The 26,844-nt window shown below is 43.6% G+C and overlaps 1 protein-coding gene across 2 annotated transcripts in view; it reads left to right on the top strand.

Moving 5' to 3' along the window:
- Window positions 1-12,114: 12,114 nt before the first annotated feature.
- Window positions 12,115-26,844, top strand: part of LOC125451037 (mothers against decapentaplegic homolog 4) — a 100,078-nt gene continuing 85,348 nt past the window's right edge. The window contains exon 1 of one of the 2 annotated variants that reach the window (XM_048527713.2): window positions 12,115-12,332. The gene's annotated coding sequence lies outside the window, so the exon portion shown is untranslated. Of the gene's footprint in view, window positions 12,333-18,024; window positions 18,044-26,844 lie in introns of those variants that run through there. The other variant, XM_048527722.2, reaches the window with a different exon arrangement.

Raw genomic sequence — 26,844 nt, 5'->3', positions numbered from 1 at the left:
GGTAGCAAATGGAGTTCAATGCAGATAAATGTGAGGTGATTCACTTTGGGAAGAATAATAGGAAGGCAGAATACTGGGTCACTGGAAAGATTCTTGGCAGTGTGGATGTGCAGAGGGATCTTGATGTCCCTGTATATAGATCCCTGAAAGCTGCCACCCAGATTGATAGTGCTGTTAAGAAGCCTGAAAGTGTGTTAGGTTTTATTGGTAGAGGGATTGAATTCTGGAGCCGGGATGTCATGCTGCAACTGTACAAAATGCTAGTGCGACCTCACTTGGAATATTGCGTGCAGTTCTGGTCGCCCCATTACAGGAAGCACTGGAAAAGCTGCAAAGGAGATTTACCAGGATGTGGCCTTAGGTCTGTTCTCATTGGAGAGAAGAAGGCTAAGAGGGGATTTAATAGAGACATACAAGATGATCAGAGGATTAGACTTTTCTGGCTTTATGTCCTGCTTTGGTTTAGAACATAGAACAACACAGTGCAGAACAGGTCCTTCGGCCCTCGATGTTGCACTGACCTGTGAACTAATTGAAGCCCATCTTCCTACACTATCCCATCATCATCCATATGCTTATCCAAGGACTGTTTAAATGCCCCTAATGTGGTTGAGTTAACTACATTGGCAGGCAGTGCATTCCACACCCATACCACTCTCCGAGTAAAGAACCTGCCTCTGACATCTGTCTGAAATCTATCACCCCTCAATTTGTGGCTATGCCCCCTCGTACAAACCAACGTCATTCACCTAGGGAAAAGACTTTCACTGTCCACCCTATCTAATCCTCTGAACATCTTGTATGTCTCTATTAAATCCCCTCTTAGGTCTGTTCTCATTGGAGAGAAGAAGGCTAAGTCCCTCAGCCTTTCTTCATAAGACCTTCACTCCAGACCAGGCAACATCCTGGTAAATCTCCTTTGCACCTTTTCCATGCTTCCACATCCTTCCTGTAATGGGGCAACCAGAACTGCACGCAATATTCCAAGTGAGGCCGCACTAGCGTTTTGTACAGTTGCAGCATGACATCCCAGCTCCAGAACACACTCCCTCTACCAATAAAACCTAACACACTTTCAGACTTCTTAACGGCACTATCAATCTGGGTGGCAGCTTTCAGGGATCTATATACAGGGACACCAAGATCCCTCTGCACATCCACACTGCCAAGAATCTGTCCAGTGACCCAGTATTCTGCCTTCCTATTATTTTTCCCAAAGTGAATCACCTCACATTTATCCCCATTGAACTCCATTGATGAACTATCTTGTAGTGTTATGTCAATAAAGTTAGGCTCTGTTTGTTTATTTGTGAACCAGTTATTCTGTGCCTTCTGCAAGCCAGTGAAACCAAATGGAGAGTAGGGTTTGGGAAGCAGCAAGTTCTGGCAAGCCAGAATGATCATCCCAGCAATCTTTGCGGATAGGGACCATTGAGCTTTGTTCCTTCTTTTTTTCTTTTCTCTGTCTACTTGTTTTTCCTGTTTGTGTCTGTGTACATGCATGTAGGGGGACTTTCATGGGTGGCATAGAATTTTAATAAGTACAATTTTATGTCAACAATTCATAGATTCTGGTTACAGATAAGCAACTATCTATCTAATAATTACAGCAGACTAGAGTAATAATAGAATTTGTAGTATATAGTACAGAAACTTTGTCTGTGCTATGTGAATCTGGGTGCTAAAGTGAGGTAAATTGGAAATTGTTTCATTTGTGGGATGTGGGTATCACTGGCTGGCCAACATTTTAATGCCTGTCGCTAGTTGTCCTTGAGAAGGTGATGAGCTGCTTTCTCGAACTGCTGCAGTACATGTGCCGTGGGTTGACCCACAATATCATTGAGAATGGAATTCCAGGGTTTTGACCCAACCACTGTGACAGAACAGTGATATTTTTGCAAGTCAGGACGGTGAGTGACTTGGAGGGGAACGTGCAGGTGGTAGTCTTCCCATGTATCTGTTGTCCATGTCCTTTGAGATGAAAATGGTAATCGGCTTGGAAGATGTTGTTGAAGGATATTTAGTGAATTTGTGCAGTGCCTCTAGTAGATAGTACACACTGCTGCTACTGAGCGTCAGTGGTGGAGGGAGTGAATGCTGGTAGATGTAGTGCCAGTCAAGCCTCTTGAGTGTTGTTGGGGCTGCAGTCATCCAGGCAAGTGGGGAGTATTCCATCATGCTCCTGACTTGTGGTTTGCAGATGGTGGATAGGCTTTGGGGAGTCAGATGGTGAGTTTCTCATTGCAGTATTCCTTGCCTCTGACTTACTGTTGTAACCATTATATATTGTGGTGGATCCAGTTGAGTCCTGAACAATGATTAAAAATTAAATCCTCACATGCAGGCACAGCAAGTAATTAGAAAGGCGAATGGGCATGTTGGCCTTTATGGAAAAGAATTGGAGTACAGTAGTATAAATGTTTTTACTTCCATGAGACTGCATCCGTAATACTGTGTGCAGAGTTGGATTCTGTACTTAAGGAACATTATATTTACGTTGGAGCCAGTACAGCAAAGATTCACTGGATGGTAGCTGCATGTGAGTTTGAGTAAATTGAGCCATTGCTGCCTGGAGTTTAGAAGAATGAGATTACCTCAATTAAACGTACAAACTTCTGAAGGCACTTGACAGGGTAGATGCGAACAAGTTATTTCTGCTGACTGGGTTTGTGAATCTTTACAATTGTTTACCCCACCAGGATTGTTGATGATGTACCACGTTGGCTATAAGTTGAGGCTGAGTAGAAAGATATTTGATGTCTTAAGGAATCAAGGGTGTGGGAAGTGACCTAGAAAGAGGATTTGAAGCCAAAGATCAGCCATGATTGCATTGATGCCAGAGGAGGTCCCCTTGGATCTATGTTCTATTCTTCCAGTGATAATGGGAACTGCAGATGCTGGAGAATCCAAGATAATAAAATGTGAGGCAGGATGAACACAGCAGGCCCAGCAGCATCTCAGGAGCACAAAAGCTGACATTTCGGGCCTAGACCCTTCATCAGAGAGGGGGATGGGGTGAGGGTTCTGGAATAAATAGGGAGAGAGGGGGAGACGGACCGAAGATGGAGAGAAAAGAAGATAGGTGGAGAGGAGAGTATAGGTGGGGAGGTAGGAAGGGGATAGGTCAGTCCAGGGAAGACGGACAGGTCAAGGAGGTGGGATGAGGTTAGTAGGTAGGAGATGGAGGTGCAGCTTGGGGTGGGAGGAAGGGATGGGTGAGAGGAAGAACAGGTTAGGGAAGCAGAGACAGGTTGGACTGGTTTTGGGATGCAGTGGGTGGAGGGGAAGAGCTGGGCTGGTTGTGTGGTGCAGTGGGGGGAGGGGACGAACTGGGCTGGTTTTGGGATGCGGTGGGGGAAGGGGAGATTTTGAAGCTGGTGAAGACCACGTTGATGCCATTGGGCTGCAGGGTTCCCAAGCAGAATAGGAGTTGCTGTTCCTGCAACCTTTGGGTGGCATCATTGTGGCACTGCAGGAGGTCCATGATGGACATGTCATCTAAAGAATTGGAGGGGGAGTGGAAATGGTTTGCGACTGGGAGGTGCAGTTGCTTATTGCGAACCGAGCGGAGGTGTTCTGCAAAGCAGTCCCCGAGCCTCTGCTTGGTTTCCCCAATGTAGAGGAAGCCACACCGGGTACAACGGATGCAGTATACCACATTGGCAGATGTGCAGGTGAACCTCTGCTTAATATGGAAAGTCATCTTGGGGCCTGGGATAGGGGTGAGGGAGGAGGTGTAGGGGCAAGTGTAGCATTTCCTGTGGTTGCAGGGGTAGGTGCCGGGTGTGATGGGGTTGGAGGGGAGTGTGGAGCGAACAAGGGAGTCACGGAGAGAGTGGTCTCTCCGGAAAGCAGACAGGGGTGGGGATGTAAAAATGTCTTGGGTGGTGGGGTTGGATTGTAGATGGCGGAAGTGTCGGAGGGTGTTCATCCAGCCTCACGTTTTGTTATCTTCTATTCTTGTTCCTGTTGCTTATGAGTTCTTGCGATGGTTGCTACTTCATCATTTACCTATTGACCAAAATACTGTGGATGCTGAAGTCTTAAAAAAACAGAAAATGCTGGAGAAGCTCAACAGGTCTGGCAGCATCTGTGGTGCTGGAAAATAATTCACATTTCAAGTCCAATATGACTTCTTCAGAATTGAACTCTTAAATTCCCTCATTAAACCTCTCCATCTTGGGGGGGAAAAAAGAGAGTTGTTATTGTGCAGAAGGAGGCCATTTGGCTCATCGTGTCTGCATTACTTTGCCTTTTCGCAATATTCCTTGTTTCTATTTAAGTAATCTTCCAACAAGCTCTTGAACACCTCAGTTGAACCTGTCTCCATTACTCTTTCAGGCAACGCATTTTATACACTAACTACTGTTCTTTTTTCCTCTCAGTTTGCGTTTGTTTCTTTTGTAAAACACTTTAAACCTGTGCCGTTTTGGTTCTGAATCAGTTTATGAATCGAAACAAATTCTCCCTAACTATTCTGTCTAGACCCCTCATGATTTTGAAAATGTCTATCAAATATCTTGTTAGCCTTCTCCTTCTCAGCTCTGGAAATATACACTAACTCTCCCTCAGCCAATTTTGTTTGCACATTGCTAACTTCATTTTTATTCCATGACCTAAACTTTTCCCATAAGTCTGATATAGAACATAGAACATAGAACATTACAGCACAGTACAGGCCCTTCGGCCTTCGATGTTGTGCCAACCTGTCATACCAACCTGAAGCCCATCTAACCTACACTATTCCATGTACGACCATATGCTTGTCCAATGACAACTTAAATGAACTTAAAGTTGGCGAATCTACTACCGTTGCAGGCGAAGCGTTCCATTCCCTTACTACTCTGAGTAAAGAAACTACCTCTGACATCTGTCCTATATCTTTCACCCCTCAATTTAAAGCTGTGCCCCCTCGTGCTCGCCATCATAAACTTCCACTTAAGTACATGCATAGAAGAAAAAATATACATAGGAGACAATACATAATACAGACTGAACTTACCCTGTGAATGATACCAGCTGAATGAATATACTTAAGTCCTCTGATATGTAGCACTGTCATTGAAAACCTTTTGGAAGTCTATGTACTCCACATTATCAGCATTCCCATCATCAAGTCTCTCTAATACCTCTTCAAAACACTCCAAATTAGTTGGACATAGCTTACCCTTAACAGGTCCATGCTGACTGTTGTATTTCAATTTGTATTTGTCCAGACAACTATTAATTCTGACCCAAATTAACATTAACTAGATTGTGTTTCCCAATGTTTTTGTTAGTTGTCTTCCTCTGTGAAGGTAAAATTGATTTTAATTGGATTTATTTAATTGTAAATTAAAACAAACAACAATGGACGCTGGAAATCTGAAACCTAAACAGAAATTGCTGGAGAAACTCAGCAAGTCTGGCAGCATCTCTGGCGAGAAAGCAGAGTTAATGTTCCAATTCCAGTAACACTTAAGATCGAATATAATCACAAAAAAATTAACATACATGTTCACTAGCAAATAAGGAAGGCCAATGGAATGTAATATAAAATGAGGGAAGTTTTGCTGAATTGTCAGAACTGGCTGGAGTTCTGTGAACAGTTTTAGGCCAGTTATCTGAAGAAAGATGTACAAGCAGAAGGTTCACTAGGCCATACAAAGTACAGAAATACTGTCTAGATAATGACTATGTATCAAGAAAATTAAAGAACTCAATAACCCTGGGGAAATGCCATCACAAGCTTTTCTGTATCATGAAAGTTTGAAATTAACTTTCTCCAGTCTGAAAGATAGCCAGTAAATTGGAGTTTATCCTTTAAGAAGCTCTTTGAAAACTTCTGTTTGATCATTTTGCTTTAATGCAACCTTATGTGAATCAGTGCTATTTTGTTTTAGAATGCTCCTTTGAGTTGCTTTTGTTGTTTTATTACATTAAAGAGGCTTTGGAAATGTTTAAAGTTTGCTCATGGTCTATTCTATTATTTTTATAATGTGAAACAAAAATAGATGTCAGAAAAGCACGGTGGCTCAGAGGTTAGCACGGCTGCCTCTCAGTTCCAGGGACCCAGGTTCAGTACCAGCCTCAGGCATCTATCTGGGTGGAGTCTGCATGATTCTCTCCTCCTCCTCCCCCCGCCCCCCCCCCCCCCCCCCCCCCCCCCCCCCACCACCATATCTGTGTGTAGGTTTCCACTGGGTGCCCCGGTTTCCTCCTACAGTCCAACGATGTGCAGGTTAGGTAGATTGGTCAAGCTAAATTGCGCATTATGTCCAGGGATGTGCTTGGTATTTGGGATTAGCCATGGGAAATGCAGGTCTACAGGAATAGGGTAAGGGGGTGATTGTGGGTGGAATGCTCTTCGGAGAGTCAGTGTGGACATGTTGGACCAAAAGGCCAGTTTCCACACTGTAGGAATTCTATGCAAAAGGTATACTGTACTCTGTGTTAGCGCTCTCTCTGGCGCGCTCTCTCTCGACAGATGCTGGCGGACCTGCTGAGTTTCTCCAGTGCTTGGTGGATGCTGAAAATCTGAAATAAAAGCAGTATTTTGGTTATGTTCAATAATGTACTTGGTTTGTTGACATTTTTACCAGGATGCCAGGATAGTTTGATACATCTCCAATGTTCAAAGCATCTTTATAATGACCAAATGTTTTCACAAATGGTCTCTTCCTTGACACAACTTGTTATCTCAATGCTATTTATAAGCTCTGTTCTTATCTACAGATCTTTTCTGAAAAATAGATGAAGGCATTGAATTCCATTACATTATATAATCACAAGAATAAGTTTGTGCTGTGCCAACGTCTCAATAGAGTAAATGTTTTGCCTTGCAAAATAATATTCAACTGGGGAAGGGGGTGAAATGAGTAATCAAGCAAAAGGAAAATTACCGTCTTTAGCCCAGAGAATGTCAAGGAAGATAAAGTGTGGAGCTGGATGAACACAGCAGGCCAAGCAGCATCAGAGGAGCAGATAGGCTGACGTTTCAGGCTTAGACCCTTCTTCAGAAAATCCATTTTCTGAAGAAGGGTCTAGGCCCCAAATGTCAGCCATCCAGCTCTACACCTTGTTGTCTCGGATTCTCCAGCATCTGCAGTTCCTACTATCTCATAAATAGCAGCGGCAGATTACATATCTGTGATTGCTTTGCTTATCTTGTGCTGTACACACGTGTAACAACTCACTTATTTATTCGGTCAGGTCCTAGTTTAAGACTTGTGCATGTTCTTGAATAGTTCACTGCAAAGAATTTCCTAGGTGGGCAATCATACCCATTAGTAATTGATTCCTGACGTTGACTACAAAAGATATAAATACTGTGGAGAACTTGAAAAAAGGATTAATTGGATATAGATTTTGCTAGCTAGGTCAGCGTTTAGTACCCATCCCTAATTGCTCTTGAGAAGGTGGTGGTGAACTGAAGTTTGTGTGCTGTAGGTATAGCACAATGTCATTAAGGAAGGAAGTCCAGGATTTTGACCCAGTGACACTGAAGGAACGGCAATATATTTCCAAGTCAGGATAGTGAGTTGCTTGAAGGGTGTGGTGTTCCCATTGTATCTGCTGCCTTTGTCCTTTTAGGTGGAAGTGGTTGTGGGTTTGACCGTGCTGCCTGAGGATCTTTGGTGAATTTCTGCAGTGAATCTTGTAGATAGTGTACACTGCTGCTGATGAGTTAGGGAGTGGATGCTTACGAATGTAGTGCCAATCAAGCAGATGGCATTATCATGGATGGTGTTGAGCTCCTTGAGTAGTGTTGGGGGTTCACTCATTCAGGCAGGTGGGCAGTATTCCATCAGACTCTTGACTTGTGCGTTGTAGATGGTGGACAGGCTTTGGGGAGTCAGGACGTGAGTTACTCGCTGCAGTATTCCTAACTTCTGACCTGTTCTTGTAGCCACTGTTGTTTATGTGGTGAGTCCAGTTGACTTTCTGGTCAATGTAACACCCAGAATGTTGATAGTCGGCGATTGTGATCATTGAATGCCAAGGGCCGATGGTTATATTGTCTCTTATTCATGATGGTCATTGCCTGACATTTGTGTGACATGACTGTTACTTGCAACTTGTCAACCCACGCCTGGATATTGTCCAGATCTTGTTCCATTTGGACATAGTGCTTCAGTACCCGAGGAGGTGCTGAACGTTGTGCAATCATCGGTGAACGTTCCCACTTCTGACCTTACGATGGCGAGAATGTCATTGATGAAGCAGCTGCAGATTGTTGGGCTGAGGACACTACCCTGAGGAACTCCTGCTGAGATGTCCCGGAGCTGAGATGAGTAACCTCCAACAACCACAACCATCATCTTCTGTGTCAGATATGACTCCAAACACCGGACGGTTTGTCCCCGAGACCCATTGATTCCAGTTAATGCAGCTGGATTATGATGTCAAGGGCAGTCACTCTCACCTCATCTGCGTTTTTGCCCATGTTTGAAGCAAGGCTGTAACGAGGTCAGTGGCCCAGGTGGAACCCAAACTGGGTGTCACTGAGCAGGTTCTGCTTGATAGCACTGTTTATGATGCCTTCCGTCACTTTACTGATGATTGAGAGTAGACTGATGGGGTGGTAATTGGCTGGGTTGGATTTGTCCTGCTTTTTGTCTACAGGACATGCTTGGGCAATTTTCCACATTGTCGGGTAGATGCCAGTGTTGTAACTGTACTGGAGCAGCAAGTTCTGGAGCACAAGTCTTCAGTACTATTGCCAGAATGTTGTCAAGGCCTGTAGCCTCTGCAGTACCCAGTCTATCCAACCATTTCTTGATATCACGTGGAGTGAATTGAATTGGCTGAAGACTGGTGTCTGTAATGCTGGGGACTGCTGAAGGAGGCAGAAATGGATCATCCACTTGGCACTTCCGACAGAAGATTGCTGCAAATGCTTCAGCCTTGTCTTTTGCAGTGATATGCCGGGCTCTTCCATCTTGAAGGGTGGGGATATTTTGTGGAGCCTCCTCTCCCGGTGAATTGTTTAATCAGTCATGACTGGATGTGGCAGGACTGCAGAGCTTACATCTGATCGGTTGGTTGTGGGATCATTTAACTGTGTCTGTCACTTGCTGTTTATGCTGTTTGGTGTGCAAGTAGAACATTTTGATGGCTTCACCAAGTTGATACCTCCTCTTCAGGTATGCCTAATGCTGCTCCTGGAATACCTTTCTACACTCTCCATTGAACCAGGGTTGATACCTTGACTTGGCAATAGTGATTGATTAGGATGTATGCCAGGCCATGAGGTTACAGATTGTGCTCAAGATCAGTTCTGCTGCTGTTGATGGCCCACGGTGCCTCCTGGATGCCCAGTCTTGAGTTGGTGAATCTGTGCAAAGTCTGTCCTATTTAGCACGGAGATAGTGCCAGACAACACAATGGAGGTTATTCTCAATGTGAAGGCAGAACTTCAACGCGCCATGGAGTATGTAGTGGTCACTCTTACCGATACTGTCATGGACAGATGTGACTGCAGCTGGCAGATTGATAAGGATGAGGTCTGATACATTGTTTTCTCACCACTGCTGCAGATCCAGTCTAGCAGCAATGTCCTTTCTGACCTTATCAACTGGATCAGTAATACATTGAAATCTCCCACCCAGAGTACATTTTGCGCCCTTGCCATCTTTAGGGCTTCCTCCAAGTGTTGTTCAACATGGAGTACTGATTCATTAGCTGAGGGAGGGTGGTATGTGGTAATCAACAGGAAATTTCCTTGCCCATGTTTAAACTTGAAGCCATGAGACTTCATGGGGTCTGGAGTCAATGTTGACTCCTAGAGCAACTCTCTCCTGACTGTATACCACTGTGCTGCCACCTCTGCTGGGTCTGTCCTGCTGGTGAGACAGGTGCTAGGTGGCAAGGCGGCACAGTGGTCAGTATTGCTGCCTCACAGTGCCAGGGACCCGAGTTCGAATCCAGCCTCGGGCATCTGCCTGTGTGGAGTTTGTACATTCTCCCTGTGTCTGCATGGGTTTCCTCCAGTTTCCTCCCACAGCCCAGAGATGTGCAGGTTAGGTGGATTGGCTATGCTAAATTGCCTGTAGTGTTCAGGGAGGTGTAGATTAGATGGGTTATGGGGGATGGGTCTGGGTGGGATGCTCTGAGGTTCATTGTGGACTTGTTGGGCCGAAGGGCCTGTTTCTGCACTTACAGGGATTCTCTGATTCTATGACACATCCAGGGATGGTGATGGTGGTGTCTGGGACATAGTCATACTCAAGGAATCATACCTTACAGACAATGTCAGGCTGTTGCTTAACTAATTGTCTTAATTTTGGCACTACGTCCTAGATGTTAGCAATGAGGACTTTGCAGGATCAACAGTGCTATTTCTGCCGTTGTCTTTTTCAGTGCCTATTTCGATGCCTGGTGATCCATCCAGTTTCATTTATTTGAGATTTTGTAGTGATTGGTACAAATGAATGGCTTGCTGGGCTATTTCAGAGGTTAGTTGAGAGTTATCCACATTGCTGATAGTCTGGAGTCAATGTACGACTGAGCTGAATATGGCAGATTTCTTTCTGTGAAGGATGTTATTGAACCAGATGGGTTTTTCCTGACAAGTGATAATGATTTCATGGTGATCAGTACATTGAATTCAATTTTTAAAAATCTGTAATTAACAAATTCCACCATCCTGGGCCTCCTGCATTGCCACGACGATGCCACCTGAAGGTTGCAGAAACAGCAACTCATATTGTACTTGGGAACCCTGCAGCCCAATGGTACCAATGTGGATTTCCCAAGCTTCAAAATCTCCCCTCCCCCCACTGCATCCCAAACTCAGCCCAGCTCATCCCTGCCTCCCTCACCTATCCCCTGCTCCCACCTCAAGCTGCATCCCCATTTCCTACCGACTAACCTCACCTTTGACCTGTCCATCCTCCCCAGACTGATCTATCCCCTCCCCACCTACACTCACCTCTACAGGCTCCATCCCTGCCCCTTTAACTTGTCCGTCTCCTCTCCGCCTATCTTCTCCTCTGTCCATCTTTGATCCACCTTCCCCTCTCTACCTATTTATTTCAGAACCCTCTCCCCATCCCCCTTTTCTGATGAAGGATCTAGACCTGAAACGTCAGCTTTTGTGCTTGTACTGCCGTGTTCATCCAGCTCCACACTTTGTTGTCTCGGATTCTCCAGCATCTGGAGTGCCCATTATCTCCACAATCTGCCATGGTGGGATTCAAACCTTGGTCCCCAGAACATTAGATCTGAGGAAAGGTCACTGGACATGAAAGGTTAACTCTGTTTTCTCCTTCAGATGCTGCCAGACCTGCTGACATTTCCAGCAACTTTGTTTTTGTCTCCAGAACGTTAGCTCAGTTTTTGAACTAATATGGGAGGTACTGTCTATGCAGTCTTGGTGAACATGCAGTGCATCCTCGATATATTCTGCTGCAACTGAGCATCCGGTGGGTAAAAAGAGCGATGTTTGTGGCTGTGGTGCCAGTCAAGTGGGCTGCTTTGTTCTGGTTGGTGTTAAGTTTCCAGTGTTGTTGGAGCTGAACTCAAGCGATTGCCGTTATGCAGTACTGTAGTTTCTTTCTTGCATGCACCTCTGAAAAGATTAAGGGCAGAATCCTATTTACTCTCACGGTTTGTATGAAGTTAATTACCACTGCTTAATTAGGATCAAGAGCTGAAGAAGTTTGGAAAAACAAGTTTGTATACAGTGACGGCGTAGGATTTGTAATTTACTGCTTTAAATACAGACTGAAACGCAGGCACCGAAGATTATTTGAAAGCAGAAGTAAAATCCTGCAGATGCCAGCGAAATGAAATCAAAACAAAACAAAACAAATGAAAACAGCGAGCGATGAAGGAACTGGCCAGGGTCCGGTGAAAACCCACTGCTGGACACCACGGACCGCTTGCTGCGCTGTAAATTTTCACAGATGCTGAGGCTGTGTTGTGGTTGTGTCATATTGTAACGAATCAGTCGGGTGGACAAAATACAAGTGTGAGAAACGAGTAGGGCGAATTGATACAAGTCGCTCGTGCGGACGAAAGCATTTGCAAAAAGGTTTTGGGTGCCTAGACGTGGGTTTGCCGGAGCGGCTCGGGCTCTGACCGGAGATTGCCGAATCCGTTCAGAACCGTCCGCCGAGTTTGGGGGGAGTGAGGATACAGGGCGCATGCGTCCTGGGAGCCGCCATGTTGTGTCCTTAAAAAAAAACGGGGATCTGGGTGACGGGGGAATCCGGGAGGGTGAACGATTGAAGCAGCACGGCCACGTCCGGCAGCTCAGATGCGGCTCGGAGAGTCCAGGGGTCTGGGGTGATCAGAGCAGCTGAGAGCCATCTCCCGGACTCTCTGAGAAAGATCGACGCCAAGCTGTGGTAAGTGAGGCCCGATCCGGGGGCCGGAAAACTTTCTCTCCGGCTCCGGGGCAGAGAAGGCGGGGATCCCGAGGCCCAGGATAGGCCTAGAGTCGCTGAACAACAGTGTTCGAGTTGGCAAGCTTTTCTTCCACAGTAATGTCTCTGTGCGACCATTAACTGAAGGACAGTTACTATGATGTTTTATAAGAAGCATTTTACTTAGACTCAACGTGTTATTGGCTGCTCTAAAGGAGCATCTGGGTATTGTAAACATGCAGGGGGTGGGGGCGGCGGAAGAGGATCCTGATTTACACAAACGCGCAATTTTTCTTTTATATAGGGTTTTGAAAATCTGTATTTCATTTTGTTTTAATTCTTCCCCCGATTGAAGTATTTAACTGTGGTGCCGGGGTGTACTAAGGGTTTGCGTGTTGAATTAAAGCTTTCCAGTTAGTTGCAGAGAAGTCTTGTGATCGAGTAGTTGGTCTGATTTTTATGTTTTGACAGAGTTTTGTTCTCTCCCATCCTCCTCGGCCGGCGTTGAGTAGATGCTGTTTAGAAATATTACTATTTCTTTCAAAAATCTTTGAACCTAAAATATTAACAGATTTTTAGGTTACACAATCTTATCTGCCATTAAAATGATCCACATGAATAAGATCAGTCTTCTCCAGCGTGAGTGGATTTTTTGAAAGGTGGAAGATTTTTTGTTTTGACGAATAGCCAATTAACTTTCTGGTTATGGAAATAGTAAAACAGGATAAAAGATTGTACTGCAAACTATTAGTATCAGTCTGATGCCTTGTAATGAAAGCTAGACTTGACTTAAATTTTGTCTTATATTGTTATAGTGCGGCCGCTTTTAGCACGTAAATGCAAAATGTATCACTCGAGAGAAACTGGACTTAGAACTTAAATTCTGTGAAAAGAGATAATTTTACGGCCATGCATGTTTCCTGAATTTAATACAAATTTTTGTGAATATTCTATTAAATACTTCACATAGTGTGATAAAACATGCATTTTGCTTGGAACTTCAAAACACTAACATCCAAGTAACTAGTGAAGGCATCCCTGCCCTGCAGTCTATCAGTTGTGATATTGCTGATATTGAGACTGGAGGTTGTTGAATCCATTTGGAGTTGGCCCTGGAATTGTGCTTATCAGTCGTCTTCATAAGCTGTAAAGCTTGGGCTTCTATGTTTTGAGTTAGTCTGTTTACTCTCCAACCATTCTCCAGTTTTGAGCAGGTTGATCACAATTGAACTGGCGTAGCAAAATCTCTTGTACTCTGGTCAGTGTTTTTTTTTGCTTCAGAATTTTTGGTATATTTTTAGCAGCATTATTCCATAGATAGTATTAAGTCAGTCATTCACAGTTCTTAAATGATTTTCCTGCTGCCAGTTTAGTTTGTTTTATGCTGGTATCAGTCCAGTACGCAGAACTTTATTTGCTTATCCAAGTGTAGACCTTATTTAAATTCCATTATATTTTCTGATTTCTAAATAATCCTTTACTGTCTATGTTCTCACAATTTCACTGCAAGCTAATTTTACAGACTTAGAGTTTTGATAGAACTTTGGATGCTGCAGAGCTAAAATAAAATCAAAATACTGGAAGTACTGAAGACTGTAGATTTCATGTTTGTTATTCATGTTCATTGTTTGTAATCTTGGTCCAATCCTCGTGAAGTACCACTTGATACTGTTTTAATAATGTGTGGAGCAGGAAATGCTGCTTTGCCTGCTGTGTTCCTCCAGCTCCACACCTTATCTCGGATTCTCCAGCATCTGCAGTTCCTATTATCACTGTTCTAATAATGTTGTGGAAGTTAACTGATTCCCATCATTTAAATCCAATCTTCTATGCAGTCACACACCCTGCTGTGGATTTCTGTGGCTTCTTCGATTGGAAATTTGTCAGACATCATGTCCAAATACATGAACAAGAGCAAAGTACTGCAGATAATGGAAATCTGAAATTAAAACGCAAGTATTCGATAGATCTTTATATAGAATGAAAAAGTTAATATGTAAGATTCTTTACCAACTCCCACAGCTAACTAGAATACACCACTTCTCACCCACCTTCCTGCGAAAAGGCTATCCCCTAATCTCAATTCCTTCGCCTCTGCTACATCTACTCCCGAGAAGAGGCATTCCACTTCCGGACATCCTAGATGTCCTCATTTTTCAAGGACCACAACTTCTCTGCAGAGAATGAAAAGGCCCTCGACTGTGTGTCTCGCATTTCCTGCAACTCATCTCTCTCACCCCATCCCTGCAATAACAACCAAAACAGAATCCCCCTCGCCCTCACGTACCACCCCACCAAACTCCGGATCCAATCCATCATCCTCCCACACTTCTGGCATCTGCAATCTGACCCCACAACCAAAGACGTTTTTCCATCACCATCCTTATCTGCTTTCTGGAGGGACCACTCTCCCCCAACTCCCTAGTCCGCTCCATACTCTCCACCGGCCCCACCACACCCGGCACTTTTCCCTGCAACCGCAGCAGTGCTACATCTGCCCCTATACCTCCTCCCTGACCCCCGTCCCAGACCCTAAGAAGACCTTCCACGTCAAACAGATGTTCACCTGCACATCTGCTAATGTGGTATACTGTATCTGCTGTTCCCGTTGTGGCCCCCTCTACATCAGGGAAACCAAGCGGAGGCTTGGGGACCGCTTTACAGAACATCTATGCTTGGTTTGTAACAAACAGCTATACCTCCCAGTTGTGAACCATTTCAAACCACCCCCCACCCCCAACTCCTCGGACAACATGTCCATCGTGGGCCTCCTGTGTTGCCACAATGATGCCACCCTAAGGTTGCCAGAGCAGCATCTCATATTTCGCTTGGGAGCCCTGCAGCCCAAGGGCATCAGTGTGGACTTCATAAGCTTCAAAACCTGCCCTCCCCTGACTGCATCCCCAAACCAGCCCAGCTTGCCCCGCCTCCGTAACTATTCCTCCTACCCACTAACCTCATCCTGCTTCCTGGACCTGTCCGTCCTCCCTGGACCGACCTATCCCCTCCCTAACTCCCCATCTACACTTCCCTTTACTGGCTCCAGCACCACCTCTTTGACCTGTCTGTCTCCTCTTCACCTATCTTCTTTATCCATCTTCTTTCCGCCCCCGCCTCCCCCTCTCTCCCCATTTATTTCAGAACCCTCTTCCCCTCCCCCATTTCTGAAGGAGGGTCTCCAGCCTAAAAGTCAGCGTTCCTGCTCCTCTGCTGCTTGGCCTCCTGTGTTCCTCCAGTTCTGTACCTTGTTATATCTGATATTTAAGGTTGATTACCTTTCATCTGAATTCAAGTCTGTGTCTTTTGAAGTTCAGTAAATCTTCTAAATCTGTGCAGATGTGGAATTTCTAGGCAAGCACGTTTTTGAATTTACCTCAAAGCTGCAGTAATTTTGTATCACTAATGTTGAAACTCGAGGTTAAACTTTCTAGGATTTGTTTTGATTGATCAAGGAAAACTATCACAGCACAGGAATTGAAGAGCTGGTGTTTTGTTCAAATTGAGGTTTTGGTAAGGTTTAACTATGGGTGCTATGATAAGGCTTTTTGAGCAGTCCAGTCTAAAGATGAAGTAAACATGGATACATACTTGGAAAGGAATGAAATAAGGTGTGGCTTTGTAAGTATAAATGTGGTTTCTAAATCCCCCATTCAACATCAAGTATCGTTATCCTGATGTGCTTTAGGCTAATCTTGAGGGAGTGATTGGGGAGGGGGTTGGAATTGAGTTTGAGTCTATCTTTCAATGGATTTCCAATGGTTTTGCTGATTTTTAATTTGAAGAATGCTTTGCTCACATGTTTAAATTTTGGACAGCACAACAAATGATAAATGGGGGTTAAAATCGATTCAGAGATAGTAGGAACTGCTGATGCTGGAGAATGAGGTAAAAAAGGTGTAGAGCTGGAGGCTTGGAGACCGCTTTGTGGAACACCTATGCTCGGTTCGTGACTAATGACTGCATCTCCCAGTGCTGAACCACGTCACCTTCCCCTCCCACTCCTTGGACGACATGTCCATCCAGGGCTGCCTCAAGTGCTGCAGCTATACCACCCAAAGGTTGCAGGAACAGCACCTCCTGTTTCGCTTTGGTACCATTGGGCTGCAGGGTTCCTATGTGGACTTCACAAGCTTCAAAATCTCCCCTCCCCCAACTGCATCACAAAACCAGCCCAGCTTGTCCCTGCCTCCCTAACTTGTCCGTCCCTTCTCCCACACCTATCCCCACCCGTACCTCCTCCCTACCAGCCTCATCTATGCCTCCTTGACCTGTCCATCTTCCCTCGATTGACCAACTCCCATCCTTACCCCTCACCTACACTCCGCTTTACTGGCTCCATCCCCACCTCCTTGACTTGTCCGTCTCCTGTCCACCTGTCTGCTCCTTTATCCATCTCTCATCCACCTGCCCCCATTCTCTGTTTATTTCAGAGCCCCAGCCCCCGCCCCCCCTCCCCCTCCCCCATTTCTGAAGAAGGTCCAGCCCTGAAATGACAGCTTTCCGGCTCCTCTGATGCCGCTTGGCCGTCTGTGTTCATCCAGCTCTTTACCTTGTTATCTCAGATGAAAAATGGGGTGTTGTTTCGAGCTGTGTGGGAAGTACATAGGTTTAAATACATTCTGAATACTTTGTGTTTGAAAGTCACTGGGATTAAGTTAGAAGATGCAGCATGTGTATACAACAGGCCATGAAAATTCAACACTTATGTTCCTCTGGTTTTCTTCGCTGACTACTAATTTTGATGCTGGCAAAAATCTGGATTTTGGCAGTACTTCAAAAAATCACATGGCAGAGAGGTCAAGCCATGTATTAGTCTCAAGCTGAGATCGAAACTGGTGGTTTTAGTAACCATATGCAGGACTGTCGCTGGAAACGTGGAAAGTAGCAGTGTGTTTCACCTACTTTTTAAGTACTACAACAATAACCTGCTCCTATTTTGCAATTTTTGTTGGTGTTTTTGGACCAAAGACTTCCACATGAAACTGAGGCCACACTTTCACCCTCCCTGTGGATGTTAAAAACAAGGCACTCTTGGTGCTCTTCAGATAAAAGTAGGTTGTTCTCCTAGCCTCGTAGCCAATTCTTTGTCCCAACTAACATTATTTATAAACCAAATGGCTGTATGATTTTTATTTGCCTTATCAGCTTCTCCTGCCACCTTTTAAGGATTTGAACACCCAGATGTTTTTGCTCATTAGATATAGTAGGGCTGCAGATGCTGGAGAATCTGAGATAACAAGATAAAATTTTTCTGAAGAATGGTCTAGGCCCGAAACGGCAGCCTTCCTGCACCTCTGATGCTGCTTGGCCTGCTGTGTTCATCCAGCTGTACACCTTGTTATCTTTGCTCATTCACGTGTTTCAATTTTTATACATTCTCCTATTTGTTCTCCCAAAATATACCACTTCATACTTGTCTGCTTTGGATTCCATCTGTCTTATTTCTGCTTGTTTCTCACCCTGATGCTTTACAACTTGTCCTGGGAGACAGACGGTAGAGTGGGGAAGTGATTAAATATTTCAAGGTAAAGTCAAAAGTTTTATTGTGGGATGAAGTATTCGCTGAATTTTTTTCCGTAACCCTATTAATTGCATTCAGCAAATACCAGAGCAAGACCGTTTTTTTCTGTTTGTTTTTGTTTAAGGAAGGAAGCATTGACTTGACCTAAGCATCCAAGACTTGCTGTCATAAGGTGGGAATATGCAAAATATCAGAATAAAAAATGTTAAATGGCAAAATGTCTGTTTAGCACTTGCATCCAATTAAGTACTTTTCAGTGTGGTCGCTACTCATGTAGGAAGTGCAAGCGCTAATTTTCAGACAGTAAGCTTGTACAAATGGCTGTGATAATAACCAGATAATATTTGTATTTTTTAACTTTGATTAATGCACAAGTATTGCTGAAGAAACCAATAATAATACTTCTGCCTTCTTTGAAATAGTGCCATGGAGTGTTTCAATTTCAGGAAAGACTTGGGTATGAAGTGCACTCAGAAGGCCTTGCCTCCATTAACATTCATGTTTTGAAAAGGCAGCCTAGATTCTGTGCACAAGTGAGGAGGTAGTGGGTCTTGAATCGATAAGCTTTCTGACTCATGGGAGTGTGCTACTGACTGAATAGCATAGATCCGAATGATGCCTGACTGCATGTGCATTAAGTGTAAGGTTCTTGGCTTACCCTGCATGCTTGTGATGGAATCTGGTTGTTAGAAAATATTTAGATGATGAGCCTTACAGTTTAGTGAATCAAGCCGAAGCAAGACTTGATTACAATGTTCTGAACAAAATGGTTTAGACTTGTTGAGAATTTCAGGATATGCAATTTTGGAAGGTAACTGCATACAAATCATTAATTTCATGGATATTCTTTATCTGTAGCTAGGAAACGTCACAAGTTTGACCTGAAATTAATTAACATTTGGGTGGGCTGTTTTTTTTCCAAATTGTTAAGTGTTCTACTTTAGTTCCTTGTCTAATAATATCTTGATTATAAAATTTTCACCTTTGTACTTGAATCCCTTTAACTCCCTGTCCTATCTCTAATGTGTTTAACTTTTCCACTTCTGGGCTCTTATGTGCCACCAACATTGATTGATTTATCCTTGCCATATGCATTTTCAACAGTTTAAACCATAAGCTCTCGAATTCCAGCCACTGGATAGCACGGGTGTACACTGGTTAGCATTGCTGCCTCACAGTGCTGGGGACCTGGGTTCAGTTCTATCCTGTGGTGACTGTCGCTGTGAAGTTTCCATGTTCTTCTTGTGTCTGTATGGGTTTTCTCCCAGAGTCTAGGGATGTGTAAATTTAGTTGGATTAGCCATAGGAAATGCTGGGTTAAGGAATAGTGTGGGTCTGGTTAGGATGTTCCTCAGTAGACTGTCAATTCCAGATTGTCATTGAATTTAAATTCCACCATCAAGTCCCCAGAACATTATTTGCTTCTCTGGATTAACAGCCCAGTGGTATTACCTCCCCATGTTAAGATAACAGTTGTGAATGAAGATTTCTGCTGCTGTGAGGATGAGATAGGTAGTTTTATTGAAGGACAAATGACGGCATCTGGGTTGTGTGCAACAACACTGCATTTTTATTCTTGACTGAGTAACCAGAGGGGGAATAGAATTGGGGGATTTCAGAAGGCACTGGCTGGAGATGATTAAGCCATTGGATGAAATGTAATGGCCATGTTGGAATAAGTAGAATCATGAAGGAAGGTGTGAAGCACATTGTGTTATGGAGGTTTGTTTGGTCAGTCATATGGAAAACTGGGATAACATTTCAACTGCAATGACGGTTGCACAAGATATTAATGCTTGCTGTTAATGGTGATAAGAGCATAGTTTAGTGAACGGTTTTGTTTCAATTACATAAATCTTGCAGAGAAGAATGAAGTTTAGTTTCATTCTAAACTGTTGGTGGGATAGGAAATTAGCAAAATTAATGCAAACAGTTATAACTATACTGACTAGTGGATAGGCTGCTAATTGAGGATTCAGAACTCTTTCTTTAACAGCATTGTTAGTGTACATATGCCACATAGACTGTTACGGTTCAAGAAAGCAGCTGTGCATGGCTTTCTCAAAGGCACTTAGAGATGGTAAAACGATGTTGGGCTGGCTAACTGTGCCACATCCCATCAGTGATTTTTATTTTGTTTGAAGCAGTACAGTAATGGAGAACAGAGACTTTATTCATTTATGGGATGAGGCAGTTGAATTGCTGGCTAGGCAGCATTTAGTGCCCATTCCTAATTGCCCAGAGGGAAGTTAAGACTCAACCACATTGCTGTGGGTCTGGACCAGGTAAGGATGGTAGTTTCCTTCCCTGTAGGATATAAGCAAACCAAATGGATTTTTCCTGACAATCTGCAGTGGATTCATGGTCATCATTGGATTCTTAATTCCAGATATTTATTGAATTCAAATGCCACCATCTGTCATGGGTCCCCAGAACATTATGTGGGTTTCTGGATTAACAGTCCAGTAATAATACCACTGGGCCATGGCCTCCCTGACATTGAAGAATAACAGGCTCCCAGACCCAGTTATTTTCCCTCTGACAGTTTTAGAACGAATAGTTGGAAACAGGGCATGAGCACTTAATCAGAATAAGATTTCAAAGTTCTCTTCATCCAAAGCCTACTTGCAAGATTATGCATGATGTTGTGATATTTAAGTAAGGGGACCAAGGAAAACCAGTAAGTCAAGGACCTATTTGCCTAAGCTTTGTTGTCAGGAAATTATTGAGCCTACAATTAGGATAAGGAGACACTGAAAATGTTTAGCTGACCAGAGAGCCAGCATGAATTTGTAAAAACAAGCGATGCCGAATGCACATCATTTTAATTTTTGTGGGAAGTGATCAAAGCTGAGAGTGGAAGGAAGCTTTACGAATGTTACTTAGTGGAATTCTAGAAGATCTTTGAAATCTATTTTGTTGGATTGTTAGTCCAAAGAATTGAAAGCTTATTATTGACCTGTTTAGGCATTCTGCTTAAGTGGAAGGAGAGGAAAGGTAGGGAAAATGGGCAGGTACTGTTATTGGCAAGTTTCACTGGATTTATCAATTTTTCAATATAAAACTGCATATTCAAATTTTTTGGTGACATAAAGGCGAAGTTTCCGCAGGAATAAATTTTGGAATTTCAAAGAGGCTCTGAGGTCTAGAAACATATTTCAAATGTTACAATTCACAGAAAAGTAATGAAAACAAGATTAGCAAATGTTGTCCCCTTGTTCAAGAAGGGTAATAGAGACAATCCTGGTAATTACAGACCAGTGAGCTTTATTTTGGTTGTGGGTAAAGTGTTGGAAAGAATTATAAGAAATAGGATTAATAATCATCCAGCAAGGAATAATTTGATTAGGGATAGTCAACACGGTTTTGTGAAGGGTAGGTTGTGCCTCTCAATCCTTCGAGTTCTTTGAGAAGGTTACCAAACAGGTGGATGAGGGTAAAGCGGTTGATGTGGTGGATATGGATTTCAGTAGAGCGTTTGATAAGGTTCCCCACGGTAGGCTATTGCAGAAAATACTGAGGCATGGGATTGAGGGTGATTTAGCAGTTTGGATCAGAAATTGGCTAGCTGTAAGAAGACGGGGGTGGTGGTTGATGGGAAATGCTCATCCTGGAGTTCATTTACTAGTGGTGGTTGGCAAGGATCTGTTTTGGGGCCACTGCTGTTTGTCATTTTTATAAATGACCTTGCCGAGGGCATGGAAGGATGGGTTAGTAAATTTGCGGATGACACTAAAGTCGGTGGAGTTGTGGATAGTGCGGAAGGATGTTGCAGGTTACACAGGGACATAGATAAGCTGCAGAGTTGGGCTGAGAGATGGCAAATGGAGTTTACTGTGGAAAAGTGTGAGGTGATTCACTTTGGAAGGAGTAACAGGAATACAGAGTACTGGGCTAATGGTAAGATTCTTGTTAGTGTGGATGAGCAGAGAGATCTTGGTGCCCATGTGCATAGATCCCTGAAAGTTGCCACCTAGGTTGATAGGGTTGTTAAAAAAAGGTGTACAATGTTTTGGGTTTTATTGGTAGAGGGATTGAGCTTTGGAGCCATGAGGTCATGTTGCAGCTGTACAAAACTCTGCTGCGGCCGCACTTGAAGTATTGTGTGCAATTCTGGTCGCTGCATTATAGGATGGATGTGGAAGCATTGGAAAGGGTGCGGAGGAGATTTACCAGGATGTTGCCTGGAATGGAGGGAAGGTCTGATGAGGAAAGGCTGAGGGACTTGAGGTTGTTTTCGTTAGAGAGGAGGTGGTTAAGAGGTGACCTAATAGAGACATACAAGATGATCAGAGGGTTAGATAGGGTAGGAAGTGAGAGTCTTTTTCCTTATATAACTTTAAATTGATGGGTGATAGATATAAGCCAGATGTCAGAGGTAGGTTCTCTACTCAGAGAGTAGTAAGGGCGTGGATAGCCCTGTTTGCAACAATAGTAGACTCACCAAGTTTAAGGACATTTAAATGGTCATTGGATAAACATGTGGATGATAATGGAATAGTGTAGATTAGATGGGCTTCAGTTTGGTTTCACAGGTCGGCACAGCATTGAGGGCCAAAGGGCCTGTACTGTGCTGTAGTGTTCTATGTTCTAACAACCTTGGCCTTCAGTTGGGTTCTTGGTCTTTGTAACAAGAGCCTACTTCAGCCGCAGAATCACAAAGACGTGTATGACATATTAAGTGTGATATCTGGGAGTTGGGAGGGGGCAGAAATGAGGACTAATCAAAAAATTGTAATACAAGTTGAAACCACTTCATGCAAGTGGTGGGTGGAGTTTGGAAATCTCTTTTTCAGCAGTTGGTGTTTGATCAGTTTTTTTGTTTCTTTTTGGTTGCCAAATGTGGTATTGATATCAAGCGGAAATCACTTACCCCTTCCCTCTGGAGCACAGCTCTTGTTCATGTTTGACACTGCTGTGTTGAGGCCAGGAACTCAGTGGCTCTTGCAGAACTCAACTGAACATCAGTTGATGACTGATTACCCCTTAGGTTACTTTGGTGGTTGCAAGCAAACTGATGGAGTGGTAATTGTCTGGGTTGGATTTGGCTGCTTTTTGTGTGCAGGATGTACCTGGGCAATTTTCCAATTTGTTGGATTGATGCCGGTTTTGTAGTTGTACTGGTACAACTTGGCTGGAGATGTGGAAAGTTGTGGACAGAGCCTTTTAGCTTTTGCAAAATCTGGTTCTTTTAGCCAGTTCTCTCCTGTTTAAAATTATCATTCCCTGATGCTTGTGGTACCAATGTAATGGCTCCTTACCAGATCGAGCTTGGATGTTAGCCAAGTCTGTTACGTATGAACACAAGCTGCTGCACAAAATGAGTTGCCACAAATAGTGCTGAATATTGTGCAAACATCTGTACTTCTAATACTATGATGAAGGGAAGATTATTGAAGCTGATGGTGATGCGTTGATGTTCTGTGATTTAAATGATTAATCTCCAATGTCCTTACCACCTTCCTTCGTGTTAGTTGCGCTTCCAACCACTTGAACTCTCCCCCTCATTCCCATTGATTTGCACTTTTGCCAGGGCTCCTCGATTTATCACACCATGTCAAGTGCAACTGTAATGTCAGGGACAGTCAATCTCCTCAAACCTCTGGAATTTGGCTCTGTTGATATTGTTTGAATGAGGGTTGTAATGAGGTCAGGAGCTGAATAGCCTTGATGGAACTGAAACTGAGTTCAGTGAGCAAGTAATTGCTGAGCAAACACTTTTTAATAGCACTCTTAATGATGTCTAACACGACTTTGCTGGTTATCAAGTATAGATCTGTGGTAATTGACCAGGTTGTATTTGTCTTGCTTTTTGTGGATAGGCCATACCTAGGCAATTTCTTAGATTGCTGAGTAATTTGATTTGATTTATTGTTGCTACATGTAGCTTGGTATAGTGAGAAGGTTTTTGTTTTGGCTTCAATAAGTGCCACGTAGTGACTACTGGAATAGCTTGGTAGGGACTTGGCTCTTTCTGGTGCATGCATATTCAGTACTGTCACAGGAATAGTCCATAGTCTTTGCAGTATCCAGTGTCTTCAGCCATTTTTTGATAACATGTGGAGTGAGTAGAGTTTATTAAAGACTGGCACCTGTGATCAGATGGGAGACCTCGGGAAGAGGCTGAGGTGGGTCATCCGTTTGGAACTTCTGGCTGAAGGTGGATGTAAATGCATAATCTTTAACACCGGTATGCTGAGCACTCCTACCATTGAAGATGAGGTTATTTTATGGGGTCTCTACTTTGTTATTCATTTGTTATTGACCATCGACTGTGTCTGTAATGCCGAACTTTGTTTAATGTGATTTTTTTTGTGGGATTGCTGAGCGCTGTTAATTTCATATTATTTTGGGTGTTTGACGTATATGTTATCCTGTGTAGGCTTGCCAGGTTGACGCCTTGTTTTTAGTTGTGCTTAGGATGTCCTCCTGCATCCTCCATTGATGCAATGTTGATCTCCTGGCTTGATGATAGTGGTGGAGTGGGGGTATGCCTGGGCCATGTTTTTATAGCTGTTGCTGAATATAATGCTGATGATGGCCCACAGTTGGGGGCAAGATGGATGATGGGATAATTGACTAGTAACCAACAACACACCATCCAGGACAAAACAGCCTGCTTGATTAGCATCACATCAACAAAAATTCACTGCTCAGTAATGAGGGACTCGGGGCTTCGGTATTCATTACTTTGAGGTAGATGATTTAGCCACATAAGTAGATGCAAACAACAATGATATAGTTGGGATTACAGAACTATGGCTGCAAAGTGACCAGAGTTGGCCACCTAAAAACCGAGGGGATATCAGTTTTTAGGTATGGCACATAGGAAAGAAGAGGGGATGGGATAGCATTGCTGATTTTAAAAGTAAATTACTATGATAATGAGAAGTTATTTTCTCTGGTGAAGTCAAATCTGTATGGCTAGAGATTAGAAACATCAAAGAGCAGAAAACAATGGTGGGGGACGTGTATAGACCCCCAAACTGTCGTGGTATGGTTGGGGAAGGCATTAAAGTGGAAATTAGCGATGCAAGCAGCAAAGGTACATTTGGAAATATGAGATTTTAATCTGCAGGTAGGTTGGACAAATCAAATCAGTAACAATAAGAGGAATTTGTGGAGTGTATACTGCATGGCTTTTCATATCAATATTTTGAGGGAATGACTGGAGAACAGCCCGTCCCAGACTGGATTTAGTTGAATGAGAAAGGAATAATTGGCAGTCTAGTAGTGAAACGTTTTTGGGAAGAGTAAATATACTATAATAGAATTCTTCATTAAGTTCGAGAGAGTCATTGTTAATTCTGAGAATAGTATCCTGAATCTAAAGAAAGGAAACTCTGATACAAGGTGAGAGCTCGCTAATGATAAATTGAGGAACGTTAATTGAGGGGGTGATGTTTGATAGCCATTGTCACTTGGTCGTTTGAAGAGTGCATGGAGGAACTGCAGCAATTTTTCATTCCTATTTAGCACAATGAAGTGGGAAAGGGGCCTGGCCATAGCGAACAAGGGAAATTAGGCAGAGTGTTAGATCCAAGGAAGGGCATACAAATTAACCAAAAATAGCAGCATGCTTGAGGATAGGGAGCAGTTTAGATTTCAGTAGAGGACAAAGCGATTGAGTGAGAAGGAGATAAAATAGAATAAGATTGCAGGAACGTACAAACTGATTGCAAAAGATTTTTTTTGTGTGTGAAGAGAAACTGACTGGTTAAGATAAATCTAGCTCCCTTATAGTCAGAAACAGGGGTTGTTAAAATGAGGAACAATGACATGTCAGACCAATGAAATAGATAATAGAAACGAATGGCTGGAGAAACTGAGCAGTTTGCCATCATCTGTCAGGAAGAAGGGTTACTGGACTGAGCATTAACTCTGCATTTTTTCACAGATGCTGAGTTTCTGTCGCGATTCCTGTTTGTTTCAGATTTCCAGTATCGTGGTTCTTTCCTTTTATTTTACAATAAATATATACTTTTGATTTTGCCTTCACAAAGGACATGAATGACAATGCAAAACTGTTGGGGGACACAGAATTATATAGCCCTTTGGCCCACAGTCTCTGTGCCGACTGTGTTACCATTCTAAACTAATCCCATCTGCCAGCAAATAGTCCATATTCCTCTGCTGGAATAGTCCTCTATTCCCTGCCTGTTCATGTATGTCTGAATTTCTCTTAAACATTGCTTTCGTATCAGCTTCTACCACCCTCCCTGGCAGTGTGTTCCAGACATTGAACACCCTCTGTTTTTAAAAACCCTTCAACCTATAGAATCATAGAATTCCTACAGCATGGAAGAAGGCTATTCAGCCTATCAGGGACACACCAATACCCCACGCCTGAAGAGCATCATACCTCCTGCCCTGTCCCTGTAACCCTGCATTTCCCATGGCTAACCCAACTAGTCTGCACATCCTGGACACTATGAGCAATTTAGCATAGACAATCCACCTAACCTGCACATCTTTGGACTGTGGGAGGAAACTGGAGGAAACCCATACAGACACGGGAAGAATGTGCACACTCCGCACTGTCACTCAAGGGTGGATTTGTGAGGCAGCACTGCTAACCACTGAGCTACCGTGCCCAAATTTTTGATATTTCAACACTGGAAAAAAGCCCTATCTCCACTATGCCTTTCAATTTGCCATATTCTATCAGGTCGCCCCTCAGCTTCCACTGCTCTAGCATAAACAATCCAAGTTTGTCCAAGATAACAAAGTGTGGGGCTGGATGAACAGAGCAGGCCAAGCAGCATCTTAGGAGCACAAAAGCTGATGTTTTGGGCCTAGACCCTTCATCAGAAAAGGGGGATGGGGAGTGGGTTCTGAAATAAGTAGGGAGAGAGGGGGAGGTGGACTGAAGATGGATAGAGGAGAAGATAGGTGGAGAGGAGACAGACAAGGCAGAGGCGGGGATGGAGCCTGTAGAGGTGAGTGTAGGTGGGGAGGTAGGGAAGGGATAGG

This window comes from Stegostoma tigrinum, chromosome 1 (assembly GCF_030684315.1).
Source record: "Stegostoma tigrinum isolate sSteTig4 chromosome 1, sSteTig4.hap1, whole genome shotgun sequence".
Lineage (NCBI taxonomy): Eukaryota > Metazoa > Chordata > Chondrichthyes > Orectolobiformes > Stegostomatidae > Stegostoma > Stegostoma tigrinum.
This window is presented reverse-complemented; position numbering and strand designations above follow the sequence as displayed.